The 14,752-nt window shown below is 44.2% G+C and overlaps 1 long non-coding RNA gene across 1 annotated transcript; it reads right to left on the bottom strand.

Moving 5' to 3' along the window:
• Positions 1 to 4,630: 4,630 nt before the first annotated feature.
• On the bottom strand, positions 4,631 to 14,453 carry LOC106728974. The gene is made up of 2 exons (XR_001365248.2): positions 14,207 to 14,453; positions 4,631 to 6,916 (listed from the first exon to the last, which is right to left on the bottom strand). It is a non-coding gene; the product is annotated as an uncharacterized LOC106728974 (long non-coding RNA).
• Positions 14,454 to 14,752: the final 299 nt, after the last annotated feature.

Below are 14,752 nucleotides of genomic sequence, written 5' to 3' on the forward strand. Positions count from 1 at the left end.
AGAATTTCTATCTTCTTAAAATTGTTGAGGCTTCTTTTATGCCCAAGTACATGGTCTATCTTAGAAAATGTTCCATGTGTACGTGAAAAGAATGTATATTCTATTTTGGGGGGATGTAATGTTCTGAAAATATCAACCAAGTTTAGTTGTTCTATTGTGTCATTTAATTTTTTTGTTGCCTTATTTATTTTATATCTTGAAGATCTGTCCAGTGATGTTAATGGGAGGAGGTGTTAAAGTCTCCTACAATGATCATATTCCCATCAATTTCTCCCTTTATATCTGTTAGTATTTGTTTTATGTATTTAGGTGCTCCTATATTGGGTGCATATATGTTAATGAATGTAATATCCTCATCTTGTATTACTCCTTCAATCATTATAAAATGTACTTCTTTATCTTTGTGTATGGCCTTTGTTTTAAAGTCTATTTTGCCTGAGATCAGTATTGCTACTCCTACTTTCTTATCATTTCCATTTACATGGAATATCTTTTTCCATCCTCTCACTCTCGGTCTTTGTGTGTCCTTCTCCCTAAAGTGGGTCTCTTATGTGTAGCATACTGTAGGTTCTTGCTTTATTATCTAGCCTGCCACTCTATCTTTTGATTGGAGCATTTAATCCATTGGCATTTACAGTAATTAATGATAGAAGTATGTTTATTGCCATTTTGAACTTAGTTTTGCAATTGATTTGATATTTCCTCTTTGTTCCTTTCTTTTTCTTTTTGTGGTTTGATAATTTTCCTTTGCATTATCTTGGGGTTTTTTTGTTTTTTTTTTTTTTTAAGTTTTTGTGTCTCTGTTGTAAGTTTTTGGCTTGTGGTTACCCTGTTATGTACATATATTATAACTTTACTATAACTATTTGTTTTAAATAGATAATAATATAGTCTCAAACCCATCCTACCAAGAACAATTAAAAAAGAAATAAAACTCTATATTTTCTTGCTCCCCTCTGCCACCCTTAATGATTTAGATGTCTTCTTTTACAATTTCATTTTTATTCTGTTGTAATTCATGGTAATTATCACCTTTCCAATTATGGTTTTCTTCTTTCTGTAGCTTTCCTGCTTCTTTTCTATTTAGAGTAGACCTTTCATTTCTTTTAACATAGGTTTAGTGTTGCTATATTCTTTTAGTTTTTGCTTGTCTGTGAAATTCTTTGTCTCTCCTTCTATTCTAAAGGATATCCTTGCTAGTTAAAGTAGCCTATGTTGCATAGTTTTCCATTCAGGACTTTGAATGTCTTGCCACTCTCTTCTGGCCTGTAGTGTTTGTGTAGAAAGATCAGCTGAAAGTGTTGGGGGGGTTCCCTTGTAACTCACTCTTGTTTTTCTCTTGTTGCCTTTAGAATCATTTCTTTAGCCTTAACCCTGGTCATCCTGATTATGATGTCTTGGTGTGGGTCTGTTTGGGTTCTTCTTGTTTGGGACCCTCTGTTCTTCCTGTACTTGGATATCTGATTCCTTCTTTAGGTTTGGGATGTTTTTGGTCATGATTTCTTCAAATACCTTTTCAATCCCCTTTGCTCTTTCTTCTCCTTCTGAGACCCCTATTATGCATAGGTTGACATGCTTTACATTATCCCATAGGCCCCTTATATTATTTTCATTGGTTTTTGTTTTTCTCTCAGCTGTTCTGATTGGGTTACTTCTGTTATCTTGTCTTCTAAGTCACTTATTCATTTTTCTGTGTTATCTAGCCTACTTTTAACATTCTGTAGCTCAGCTCTCAGCAAATGAGTTTTCCAATTTTAATTGGCTCCTCTTTATAGTTTCAATTTTCTTTTTGACATATTCTCTGTCTCTAAACACAATCTTTTAGTCCTTTCAGTACTTTGATCACTCCTCTTTTGAAATCATGATCTAGTAGACTATCAATGTCTATTTCATTGATTGCTCTTTCAGGGGATTTCTCTTGGTCTTTTAATTGTGAGTGGTTCCTCTGCTTCATTTTGCTTATATCACTCCGGCACTATAGATTATGAAGTATCAGTTATCTACTGTGGTCCTTAAGGAGTTTGTTTGTTTGTTTATTTATTTATTTATTTATTTATTTATTTATTTATTTAAATCAGTTGCAGAAATAAAACTAGAAAAAAAGAAATTTAAAAGAGAAAAAAGTTTGAAAACAGAGTATAATCAATAAGAGAAGAACAAATAGGTTTGAAAACAGTATAATCAATAAGAGAAGAACAAATCAAAGAAATATAAAAATCTAGTTGAGACGTATTTTAAAAACCTTAAAAGAAGAAAAAAATTGAAAACAAATTATAATCAATAACAAGATCAAAACAAAGAACAATAAAAATCAAATTTAGGGAAATTAAAAAAATAAACTATAAAAGAAGAAAAAATATTTGAAAACAGAGTATAATTGATAACAGAAGAACAAAACAAAGAGAAATAAAAATGAGATTGAGACAAATTAAAAATATAATAATAATATTTCAAAAGAGAGTTTTAAAAGGGATTAAAAAATAGAAACATAAAAACCTTTTAAAAAGCAAAAATTAAGTAAGTAAAAGAAAATTGAACAGGAGAAAAGTGGTTATGTTCCCATGGAGACTGTGCGCTCCCTCCTGATGCCATGGTCCAGCACCACGCTGGTGAACCATAGGCAGGTGGGTTGCACACCCTCCTGATGCTGGCACCACACTCATGCATGGTAGGCCAGTGGGTTGCTCCCCTGCCCTGTGCAGCTCCCCGCTCCATCTTGGTCCTTGCTCCGTAGGTGGTCTCAGAGAAAATGGCCACCCAGCCTTCACCCCTGCTCTGTGCCACAACTCCACTCCTCGTTGGTTTGTCTTAGAGGCACGAGTTCACAGAGGCACTGGGGCAGAACCATCCTATCTGACTGGGGCTATAAATAAGTCTCAGTCCCATCTGTGAGGTTGCAGAGCCCCTTGGTACAGATTCAGGTTTCGACCCCACCTCTGCCTGGGCTCTGCACACCTAAGGATATGGTGGCTGTGGTCAAGTCCTGCCTCTCTTCTCCAGAGAACACACCAGCAATGGTTCCGCAGGTCTTTGGAGACAAAGGCTACAGCACCCTTCCCCCCAGGGCACATCAGCAGTGTTGCTTTGCTTTTTTTCCCCATGTTTTATGGCGGACCCAGGTTATTTTGCTCTGTATACCCTCCCAGCAATGGTGCACAGCACATTGCAATCCCCTGTGGTTGCCTCTACAGCTGGCGTGAGTCCTCCACCTGGCTTGGGCAATCTGTCCCATCCCCCACCTGCCGGTTTGCCTCTAGGGCTGAGGGTCATGGGGACCCTTTGTGCCCATTTATCTTAGTTCTGATGGTCAAGGGCTATTCCATACAGATCTGAGTCTTGGAGGTTCTCCCTCCGTCCCACTGACCTCCATTGGAGAGGAGGAGACCCAGCAATGGAGTGCTATTCCTACTTTGCCACTCCCTCCCCGCGGGATCAGTCCCGCACTATTTTGCTTTTTCTTCTTTCTTTTTTCCTTTTCTCCTACCAGATTTGTGGTGTATTTTGTCTTTTAAAGAAGGCGATGTTCTGTCAAAGTTCAGCAGGTGCTCTGATTGGCTGGGTGGGTCCGTGGATGTCAGTCTTGGTGTATTTGTGGGAGAGGATGAGCTAGAAGTGTCCTTGTACTCTGCCATCTTGGCTGTTCCCCCTACTTATCGTGTTTTAAATAACCATCTGGAAAATGTTTATCCATTTGGGATAAGTCCCTCATTTTTACCTTGTTAAGAAAAATCTTTATAGACTTTTTCTACAGTGTTACTCAACCTAATTAACATTAATTATTCTAATATTTTTATTAGCACCTCTAAAACATTTTGAGGGGAAGGGAAGAACACAAATAAGACTTTCCAAACTGGTTTTTCTTGTTTTAAACTAAAGGAGTTCTTAGGTTAACCATTAGATATACATTTTTTCCACCCTTAAATTCAATTTTTAGTAGGTACCAATTAAACAGCTGTTTATAATGAGAGCTTTCTAAAGTTTTACCAATTCAGAAGTTTCTCAATTTAAAGTATCTATCATCTGGCCATCAATGAGCTACATATTAAGCCAATTAAGAAGAAGGTATATATTGGTTTAATGTATATAATAAATGAAGATATATATCAAACCAATAAGATGAAGAGGCTTTCCCACAAGAGAGTGGGGAGTACCACCTAAATAATATTCAAAAGTTTACTTCCAAAAAAAGTAAAGGCCTTTGTGGTTCAGGCTGATGCAACAAAGGTTAAGTTGGCAAAATGCCTGAGAATTGGTACAAAGGATTGCTCAGAATCCCAATCTATTTGCTTGGCTGCCATTTGTATACCATACTTGTATCTTTCCAATGGCAAAGATCAAGTTTTTTAAACACACACACACACAAAATGCCCAGAGAAAGATAAAACACATTTTTTAAAGGCACAGGAAGAGAAGTGCAAATTCTCTTTAGAAGGCTTTTGTTTTTGTAAGATCAGAATTCTGAAAAAAATTGTTTTTCTCAGGCCACCTTTTTTTTTTTTTTTAACTTAACTGTATACACAATAAAGGGGCCACAGCTTAGTTATTTTTAGGGTGAGATTTTCTTTAATTCCCAATTAAGTAAGTACTTATGTTATGGAACCGACAGGCCAGCCAAGAAATGAAGCACCACTTGGAGGGTTGGAGTACTCAGATTTATTACGTCAGCAGGCTCAGAAGGGCTTCTGCTTCAAAGCCCTGAGCACCTTCAAGACGTGTGCATGAGGTTTTATAGGGTTAATTACAAGGATGGGGCTATTAGCCAATAAGGCATGAACAGCAAAAGCAAGGAATCAGTACACTGGAACTTATCTTGTAGGAACAGATCGTGTTACTGACACTTGTTGACCTTGGATTTACAAATTAACTTGTTAACCCAGTAAACTGACAGCTTACTAAACTTCAGATTTACGAGTTAGCACAGCAGAACTGAGATCAGTAAACCGACACTTATTACACTTAGATTTATGAGTTAGCTTGTTAGCCCAGCCCGGCTTTTCCTTCTCATTCCCCTCTCTTGATGCTTTCACAACCTTTCTTGGTGTAAGCATCATCACTTATCTGTTGCAGGGGCTCATAATTGAAGGCTAACATCTGGAGTTTTATAACCTCTATCTGCTCACTGACAAAGCGGGTCAGGAAGTTTAGGATACAGGGCCTAAACAGCAGAACTGCAAAAATTAGGAGCAAGGGACTTGTGAACGGTGCCAGCCAGGAGATCCAGCTCCAGGGGCCTGTCTTTGGGCTCTTGCCTAAAATATGCTTCCTCTTTTCCACTCTGTCTTGTAACTCTTGAATCATCCCTCTGACAATTCCTGATTGATTGGCATAAAAGCAGCACTCTTCATTTAGGAAGAGGCACATTCCCCTCTCTTTGGCCGTCAGTAGGTCCAGACCCCTCCTGTTTTGTAAGACCACCTTGGCTAGAGAGTCAATCTGATTTTGCAGAGCTCTCAGGGTTTCTGCTATTCATTGGAGATCTTGGCTGAACTCACCTGTAAGCTGATAATAGGAATAAGAGGATGAGGCTTTGCCACCGATTCCTGTGCCCACCCCTGTTGCCACTCGGAGCCCCACTAGCAAGGGGATCAGTAGTATGGGTCATTTTATCCTTTCGTGGATGCTGGTGAGTTATGACAGGGATAGGCAGACTTTGATTATTAGGCATAATGTCCATTCAGGGAATGAGGTAAGCTAAAGCACATAACTCTGCCCAACCGGTGGGGAGGCACTGGTAGGCAAATTCGCCACACACAAAATAAGTCCTGTTATTAGAACAGCATCCTTGTGTGGGTTGGCACCCTAGACCCATATAGTGTGAGGTTTTAATACATTGTTTTATAGTTAGATTGCCCTCTAAAGGATTAGTTCCATTATTGAAATAACATTCTGGTGCCTTGTAGGCGAGCTGTACGGAGTTCAGCCTGGAACTTCTAGTGGTAGAGGCAGCATCGCTATTAGTCATAGTGAAAGTCTTAGTGAAGTTTGTCAAAGGTAAAGCCAGGTGCTGGATGGGGCCAGGATGTAAGCATAACCAGCAATCTTTAGCCATGTCTGGTTTGGAATGATTGAGAATCCCATGGACTGCAGCCAACAGCTCATCTATTTGTGGGTCTAGATCCTGAGGCTCAGCTAAAGATAGAAGCTTTATTGGCTCCTGGGTAGGTAATAACTTTTGGTGTTGCCTCTGGACTGCTTGTTGGACTACTTGCCAGCATGCCTGGTCCTGTACTCCTCCTCCATCACTCATCCCATAGTGTGTTTGCTTGGTCCAGCACACTAGCTTGCCTGGTGTGCCATAGCACTTGATGCCAGATACATAATAAGCCTTAATCATGCCAGTCCAGTAGGATCTGCCCTGATATGTGCACTCTGAAGTGGAGTCATAGCATCAGCTCGGTTGATAAGTATAAGCTGAATATACAGGTCGGTACATGGACAACATGTCACCCAGTTCAGTGCAGGTGCATTGTGAAGCCAAGGGGAGTGAGGGCATTAGCGTCAGTAACATCAGCCTTATGGTTATCTTAGACATGATGCTGCGGTGATGGCACTAGTTATAACAAGGTATATAATAGCTATCAGGATCCTATGGCCTATATTCCAGTCAGGTGGGGCGGTGCTGGCCAGCCCCACTACTAATATGCAGGCTAGTATAGCAAACAAGGAAAGAGGCAAGGGAGCACAAGAGGAATATATTTAACAGTTTTGTTGAGCTTTCCTCAAACTTTGGCCGTGTGTTGACTAGCCAGCTTCCAGGTGTGGCTAGAGCAGGGCTCGTCGACCTTTTTCTGGTCCCTCTTGATCTTGATCTTGAGCGGGTCTCCCGGGATGCTCTCAATTCTCCAGGGACCCTCTGTCTGAGGTGAAGTCACTCTCTTAACCCTGGAGTGGTGGATCCAAGGGATGATCCCTGCAACTTAACAGACGTAGGGGTAGTTAATACCACTAAATATGGTCCCTTCCATGTTGGTTTGAGAGGTTCCTTTTTCCAATCCTTCACCCATACTTGGTCACCTGGTTTATGGGGATGCACTTGGACTCCTAACAAAATGGGGGTTTTCTCTATTACCCAACCCCAAACTTCCCATAGTACTTGTCCTAGTCCCAATGGTTGTTGGTCGGGCCCTATATTTCCTATCTCTGGGGTGGGATTTCCCACCCTGACTAAAGGTGGTGGTTGCCCATAGAGGATTTCAAAGGGAGAGAACCCAATGTTAAATCTTGGGGTGCATCTAATTTGCAACAGAGCCAGGGGTAAAATGTCCACCCAGGGGAGCTGGGTTTCTTGGCTTATTTTAGCTATCATTTGTTTTAGAGTTCTGTTCATTCTTTCTACCTTCCCTGAGCTTTGAGACCGGTATGCTGTGTGTAGGTTCCAGCGGATGCTCAGTGTCTTTGCCACTTGCTGTACAATCTCTGCCACGAAGGCGGGTCCACTGTCAGACACAATGGAGGTGGGTATTTCAAACCAAGGGATGACATCCCTGAGGAGAGCCTTTGTTATCTCCCTTGCTTTCTCCGTCCTGGTGGGGTAGGCTTCCATCCACCCTGTGAAGGTGCAGGCGAAAACCAGAAGGTACTTATATCCCTTACTGAGCCCAAGTTCAGTAAAGTCCACTTCTAAATCTTTGAAGGGAGCCAATCCACGTTGTTGTACTCCCTTTGGCCCAGTGGGCCCTTGTTTTGGATTGTTTTGAGCACAGAGCAAGCAGCGTTGGGAGACTGATGCACACAGAGTAGGGAGATAAGAAATCAGGAAATATCGCTTTAAGAGGGCCTCCAAAGTCGTTTTTTTCCATATGTGTGGTTTTGTGTTGTTGTTGGACTATGCGATAAGCTAGTCATTTTGGAATGAAAACCCTTCTATCCATCATGATCCACCATCCATCCTTTTCTTTCTTCCCTTGTTTGGCCTGTGCCCACTTGTTTTTGTCGTGGCTATATTCTGGGATAGTGGGTATCTCTGGCGCTGCCATAATTTTAATTACTGGGTGTTCCCGGGCAGCTGCCTCTTTTGCCTTTTGATCAACTAGCCTGTTCCCCTGGCTCACAGAGTCATTTTCTTTTTGATGTCCCTTACAGTGAATAATGGCTACTTCCTTTGGATCTCATACTGCCTCCAGTAACTGTAAAATTTCTTCTTTGTTTTTGATTTTTTTCCCCCAGCAGTCAAGAGCCTTCTCTTCTTATAGATGGCTCCATGTACATGTAAGGTTGCAAATGCATATTTGGAATCAGTGTATATATTGATTTGTCTTCCTTTCCCTTCCCTTAGTGTCTGGAACAGTGTCCAAATCTCTGCTCTCTGAGCAGACCATCCTTGGGGAGGGACTCTGCCTTTTTCACCTCTTGGGTTGTTGTTACAGTGTAACCTGCTGGCCATTTTCCATCCTGCACATAACTGTTGCTGTCTGTGAAGAATTCCAGGTCTGGGTTTTGCAGGAGCTTGTTGGTTAGATCAGGCCTACTCGCGTACACTTCTTCGATGATTTCCTCACAGTTGTGATCAGGCTGCCCTTCCCATTTGGGTAAATATGTGGCTGGGTTTAAGGTTCTCACAGTCTCTAGATGGACTCTTAGATTTTTACGTAGGAGCCCCGGTTGTGGGTAATCCTTGTGTCAGTTATCCATTTGTAACTGGGGTCATTCATCAGGGCCACTACGGAGTGGGATACTTTTACATTTAAAGTTTGTCCCAGCGTGAGTTTGTCTGCCTCGTTGACCAGGGGGCTGTGGCAGCGAGGGCCCCGTAGACAGGGTGGCCATCCTGATGACACAGGGTCCAGTTTTTTAGACAAATAGGCCACAGGGCGCTGCCATGGCCCCACATTCTGATTCAGGACTCCAAGAGAAAGTCCCAATCTGGTCAGGGGCCCATGTCATGGCCCACCCCTCAACATCCAGTGTGTCCCTGGGGGCTCAGCCCTTGCAGCCATTTTCATGCTTCAGTGAGAATGTGTCTCTTTTCCTCCGTATTGAAAGAGTCAGAAGCAGCTGGCGAACATCTTCCCAGGTGGGCCGGTGAGAATGAAAGACAGACTCTACGAGGTCGATCAGAGCCTGCAGTTTGATGGCCTGATTACAGTTATCACACACCATCAACTAGAAATCGTTATGGGCTTGACAGAGACCAAATACTGGCATGTCTTCGCAACAGAGCCCCATGAGTGTCCCAGCATCACTTCGGGACTGGGCAGGGGCTGGTGCTCCCCGACAGATGCCATTGCGGCAGCGGCGGCAGCAGCCGAGGTGGAGGCTGTGCTGGGGCTGCTGCTGCTGCTAGGCGGCCGTGGCTGCTGATCCGCTCGCTGTCACTGCTTGGGGGCTCTCCCTGATGTCATCCGTGGACCGCTCCGACACTTTCTGCTCCTTTTCTTTGGAGGGCAGCCAAAAATCCTGACCGGTTCACCAATAGCTCTTCACCTGCTATTCTTGTGGAAGCTCTTTTTCTTAATTCTGTTTAGACCATAATGGGATTGAAATGCCTGTGGTTTTTCAGAGTAGGAAGGAGTATGATGGCACCACTTGAGAAGGTCTGTAGTACTAAAGGGTTGGTAGCAGAGTATGGGGTGCCTGGGTTGAACAGTCCTGTCTTCCCCAACTTGCTGTGGCCCTTGCGTCTCCCACAGTGGCATTTGGAGGGCCGGTGGTGCCGGTCTCCCAGCTTGTGCTGAGTGGAGTCTCCTTCCTACCTGCTCAGGCTGGGGGCTGGGCTCTGCTCTGCGTACTCAGGCTGGGGAGGTGGTGACATAGAGGGTGGCAGTGTCTCCAGTGGGACGGGAGGTGTCAGTGCCCTGGGGCATAGAGGGGGCAGGCACATCTCGTCTTTTCTGTCTCCCTGGAAAATAAGCTTTTCTCTATCTGTCTTTTTGGCCTGGACTGGCTGAGCTGCTAATATCTTGTATTATCCAGGTCCATTTGAGCAGAACCGAATCCATGCGGGTAGAGACTGGGTGATATTCAGCAAGGAGTCAATGTAAGGGAACTGATCTGGGTGGCCTCGGGTTCCAGTGATTATTTGATAGACTGCTTGCACTGCTGCTAGGTCCAGAGTTCCTCCTGAGGACCACCCGACTCCAAAGGTCAGCATTCAAGCTCACACAAAGTATGGAGCCTGCCAGGGGTCATTCGAACTCCATAGTCTCCTGCATACCCCTTTTTGAAATTCTTAATCATGCAGTCTAGGATGGTGGGTTTCGGCTTCAAGCCTCCCATTCTGTCTAGATGTTTAAGGATAATAGAGCTGTTGCTTTGGGTGTTTGGGAAGGTAGCCTTTATATCTTTTCCTTCTTCACTCTTCAAAACACCAGAGTTCCCAGAAAGACTACTCTCTTGCTGGCTCTATGAGTCATTTGAAGGCTAATTTGGTCAGGGAGCTTGGGTTCCAGTCACAGCTGATGTCTCTGGAGCTCAAGGCCTCAACCAGTTCCAGGGGCTTCCTCACTAAATCCTCTCTATAACCTGAACTAATGTACCAAGGGTGTGGGACTGATGGCTGATGGCAAAACAAATGGACTAGAAAGTGGACCTCCAAAGCTGGGTGAGCCCAGTCCTGAAGAAATTCATCTTCTAAACTCAAATCCTGGGGGTCTGAGGCTAGGCAAAAGGAGCACTCCTTGGGTCAGTTCAGTAGGGGAACAATAAGTCTCCGGTGTTCTGTGACAGAGTCAGGTAGGAGACTTTCTCAAAGAAATAGCATCCTGGCCTCCGAAGGCATAGGGGGCGTTCACTCATTGGCTGTTTTATGTCGCTTTCCCTCCCAGCGTAGCCACCCTGTGCTGGTGTCACAGACAAGACAAGGGAGGGTTTTTGCTGCATCCGCCTGGCTGCTCCCCTCATGGGGATGAAGGTGCCTCTTAGCTTTGGTGGGTCAGTATAAGCCGCTGACTCCAATCAGGACCCTGAGGGACTGATACAGCCTTGAGCCATATGTGGTCACCACGGGACCACAGGTTGGGACTCATTCGAACTCCGTAGCGGAATGCCGTGGAGCTACAAACTCGAGACTGATTGCATGCTTCACAGGCCGCTCACTCACTCACACACACAGAGGTTAACAACAGTCCTCCCACCAATCCCAATATCCTGTTTCCTGTAGGAGGGGATCAGCCTCCTCTTCTGTCCACTGGGACAGGAACTGATTTCTCCCTGGGGGTTCCTACCTTGTCCGGACGGCCACCTGGTGACTCTGTCCGACCCTCCACTAAGTCTGACTCTGGTTGTAGCCCAGCCACCTGGGGGGGCTGAGTCGCCGTCATGAAAGACAACCCGGAACACCGTCGTGTGGCGTCACCTTGTTTGCTGCCAGAGTCCCATCCCCAGGTAGGCCAGAGCCACTGGTCTAGCGGCTAAAGGGGCTGGTGTTGTTGAATCTTGCTGGGGCCTCCAGAAATGTTACAGAAATGACAGGCCAGCCAAGAAACAAACACCACTCAGAAAAGGCAAACTTCTGTTAAATACAAGAGGAACCTCAATGGCTACACAGGGTGACAGACATGGGAACTACCCTCAGGACACATCTAAGCTGGCTTCCTCTTCACCATCCCTGATCCTCATTAACCCTTTCTTGTAAAGCTGAGCCTCCTCAGCCTCAGTTCCCTTGAATCCTTTGACTTACCCCCTCCCATCCACACTCTTGTCCTCTAACCATCTCTCAAACCCCACCTCTCTCCTCCCACCTTGGCCCCTCTGCTCAGCATAATCACTGTAGCTTTGAGCCTCTGCCCCCATCTTGGGCTCTTGAGGGATTCAGAGGCCCCAAGAGGAACCAGCCAAGGCTGAAACAGGCTGATTGGAAACAGGAAATGAAACCTCAAACCACCCACACATTGTGCTTACCACACCCAGAAGTTCCCCTTCAAGACTTGAGGTTCTCAAAAGCCCAACAATCTTAAAGCCTGAGAGCAGAACAGCACTGTAAACCATACCAGTAAACAAAGAATGCTGAAGCCATCAAGTCATCAGCTGCTCCTGACACCCCCCAGTGAAGACAAGCCCGCAGCCCAGCCTCTGCAGCCACTCACAATGGTGCACTCGGAGGGGACTCAGAATAAGAAAGGACAGGATATTGGCCCTAGATAGCTAGGTGCCTGTTAAAGGAATGAATTCAGTGAGCCCAAATGTTTGCTCCCTCCATCCCTCACGTAGGAGAATGCTAAATTCTTTAATTTAAGATGTCTGGTTTTCTTCAGTTAACAAGTAATCTTTTAATGTTCTGACTACCTGGTTTTTGTTGTAAAACTCCTATATATTCTGGCTCCTTGTCTACCTCTTCAGAGCAGCCTCTCAGAGCGACCTGAGAGGCTGTCCTCCCGGCTCAAAGGAGTTCAAGTCCTCAGAAATGTCTGCCAAATAAAACATAACTCTCAACTTTTAGGCTGTGCATTTATTTCAGTCAACAACTGCAAATTTCTCCCTTGAAAATATTTCATTATCATAAAAGACATAACCCTTAACCCACGTACAGTTCAGTGGCTGTCTGTATATTCTCATTGTGCAACATGTCTCTGGTCCTTTTTTTAATCAGAAAAACTGAAACTCTACACAGAAGACAAGACTCTCCTGGCCGGCAATGGATTTCTCTGGTGAGTGAGAAACCTGCAGGAGTTGTAGAAACCAAGACCTGGTCCTGGGCAGCTCTCCCTGTAAGGGAGACTCACTCATTTTGATGACACATGAGAGGGAACGGAGACCGCCCTGGGGAAAAAGCTTAGACGCTGAGCTCTCAAACAGCACATTGGCCCACCACAGGATCGTCACTCTCGACTGTATTCTCACAACCGGCTTTAGAACAGGAACTAAGCGTTCAAAACAAAAGCAAAAGGAGCAACAGATTGCCAGTGTAAAATTACACTGACAAGTACTTTCTTAGTTGGGAATTAAAGGAAGTCTCGCCCTGAAGATCACTAAGCTGGGGCTCTTTTCTTCTGTATGCAGTTAAGGGTAAAAAGCCTGGTAAAAGCAACTGTTCAGAATTCTGAACTGACACAAACAAAAATCCTTCTACAGGGAACTTGCATTTCTCTTCCTGTGGCGTTGAAATGTAAATTCTATCTTTCTCTGGGTTGGATGTGTGTGTGTGTGTGTGTGTGTGTGTGTGTGTGTGTGTGTGTTTAAACAAAGAGACACCTAGGTCTCTGCCATACAAAAGGTCCACAAATGACATATATTTGTCAGCCAGGCAAAGAGACTGGGATTCTGAGCATTCCTCTCTCTGATTCTACCCATTCTCAGGCTTTTTGCCACGTCAGTCTTCATTGCGTCAGCCTGGACCATGAAGGCCTTTACTTCCGGGGAGTAAAATTTGAATCTTCTTAAGGCAGAAGCCCCTACTGTCTCATGGGGAAGCCTCTTCCTCTTATGGCTTTCAAATCACTAAGCATAAATCTAGCTCATTCATGGCCAGAGGATGGAACTTTGAAGTTCGAGAAACTTCTAAATTGGTAACATTTGAGAGAGCTCTCACTATCGACAGCAGTTTCATACCTATAAATTTCAACCAAACTTAAAGACGGAAAGTATCTATCTAATGGTTAATCAAAGAAAGCCCTTAGTTTAAAATGACAGGAAAAACTGCCTTGGGAGGCCTTATTTGTGTACTCCCGTTCCCCTCAATGGGCCTCACAGTTGCCAATACAAATATTAGAATAAATAATATGAACGTAGGCTGACTAAGTGAAATTAAAAAAAAAAAAAAAGAAAGGATGATTTTAAAGCGACTGATCTCAAATGGATAAAAAAAATCTGGATGGTTATTGAAAATGGGGTAAATAAAACAGACATTTACGGATTAAAATTCAAGTTTTGATACTATGCTGTGTAAGGTTAAATAGGTCAATGGTCAATGGGACCCTCTGCTGGTCCCCAATATTAAAGTCCAAACAGGTCCTCTCTATTTACCCCCTCTAGGGTCCAGGGCAGAGATCCTGGGGCTGGACACCGGACAGATCTTGTGGTGCCAAGCGCTGCCAGCCCGGGCCCTGCGACCCCCAAACTTCTGGCCATTAGGCATCTGCCTTCTCCTCTTCACAAGATAAAGTACATTCCTTTCTGAGTCACACCGACCAACACTAGCAGGATTAACTGCCCTGGGTAATGTCTAAACAGACAATGAAAAGTCAAGAGGACCTGGTCTGTCTCAACCCTATGTCTCCGTCTTTTGCGAGTCACACATCCCACTGCCTTGCCATGCACCAAAGCCCCGTACCTCACTTGTAGCCAATCAGAAATCTGTTCACGACATGATCACGCTCCGCCATCCCTCTGGGTTCGCAGCCCTTTCCTCAAAAAAACACCCGGCACGGTCACCCCGGCGCTCACACGGTCACCTCCCGTCTCTGGCCCACTCTTGCCCGTAGCAGTGCAGCTATTCAACTTTTCGTTCTGTCTGGAAGCTTCTTTTACCGCCTGAGCGACAGCCCGCCGAAACCCACAACAGATCTCACCACACAAACAGACCACAGACTGCATGCCATTTCGCAACAGCTTTATTTCAGTCCGTTTCAAATTTCTTCGGCAAGCGAATTTGTCAAAATTGGAAGAAAGCTGATTTCGATGAAAGAAAATCACTTTCAGCAGTTATTGCAATCACGCCTATATTCTGCTTGTGTCAGGAACGTATTTGATCTTTTCATTTGAGACTGCACGAGAAAGGCAAGGAAAATCCAACGACTGGACATAATTTCCATATGCCTTTATAGTTTCTTTTAAACTGTATATAGACATGCTGCTTCACGACGCTCCTTCTTAGAGA

Source organism: Camelus ferus, chromosome 9 (genome assembly GCF_009834535.1).
Source record: "Camelus ferus isolate YT-003-E chromosome 9, BCGSAC_Cfer_1.0, whole genome shotgun sequence".
In the NCBI taxonomy this organism is placed as follows: Eukaryota; Metazoa; Chordata; class Mammalia; order Artiodactyla; family Camelidae; genus Camelus; species Camelus ferus.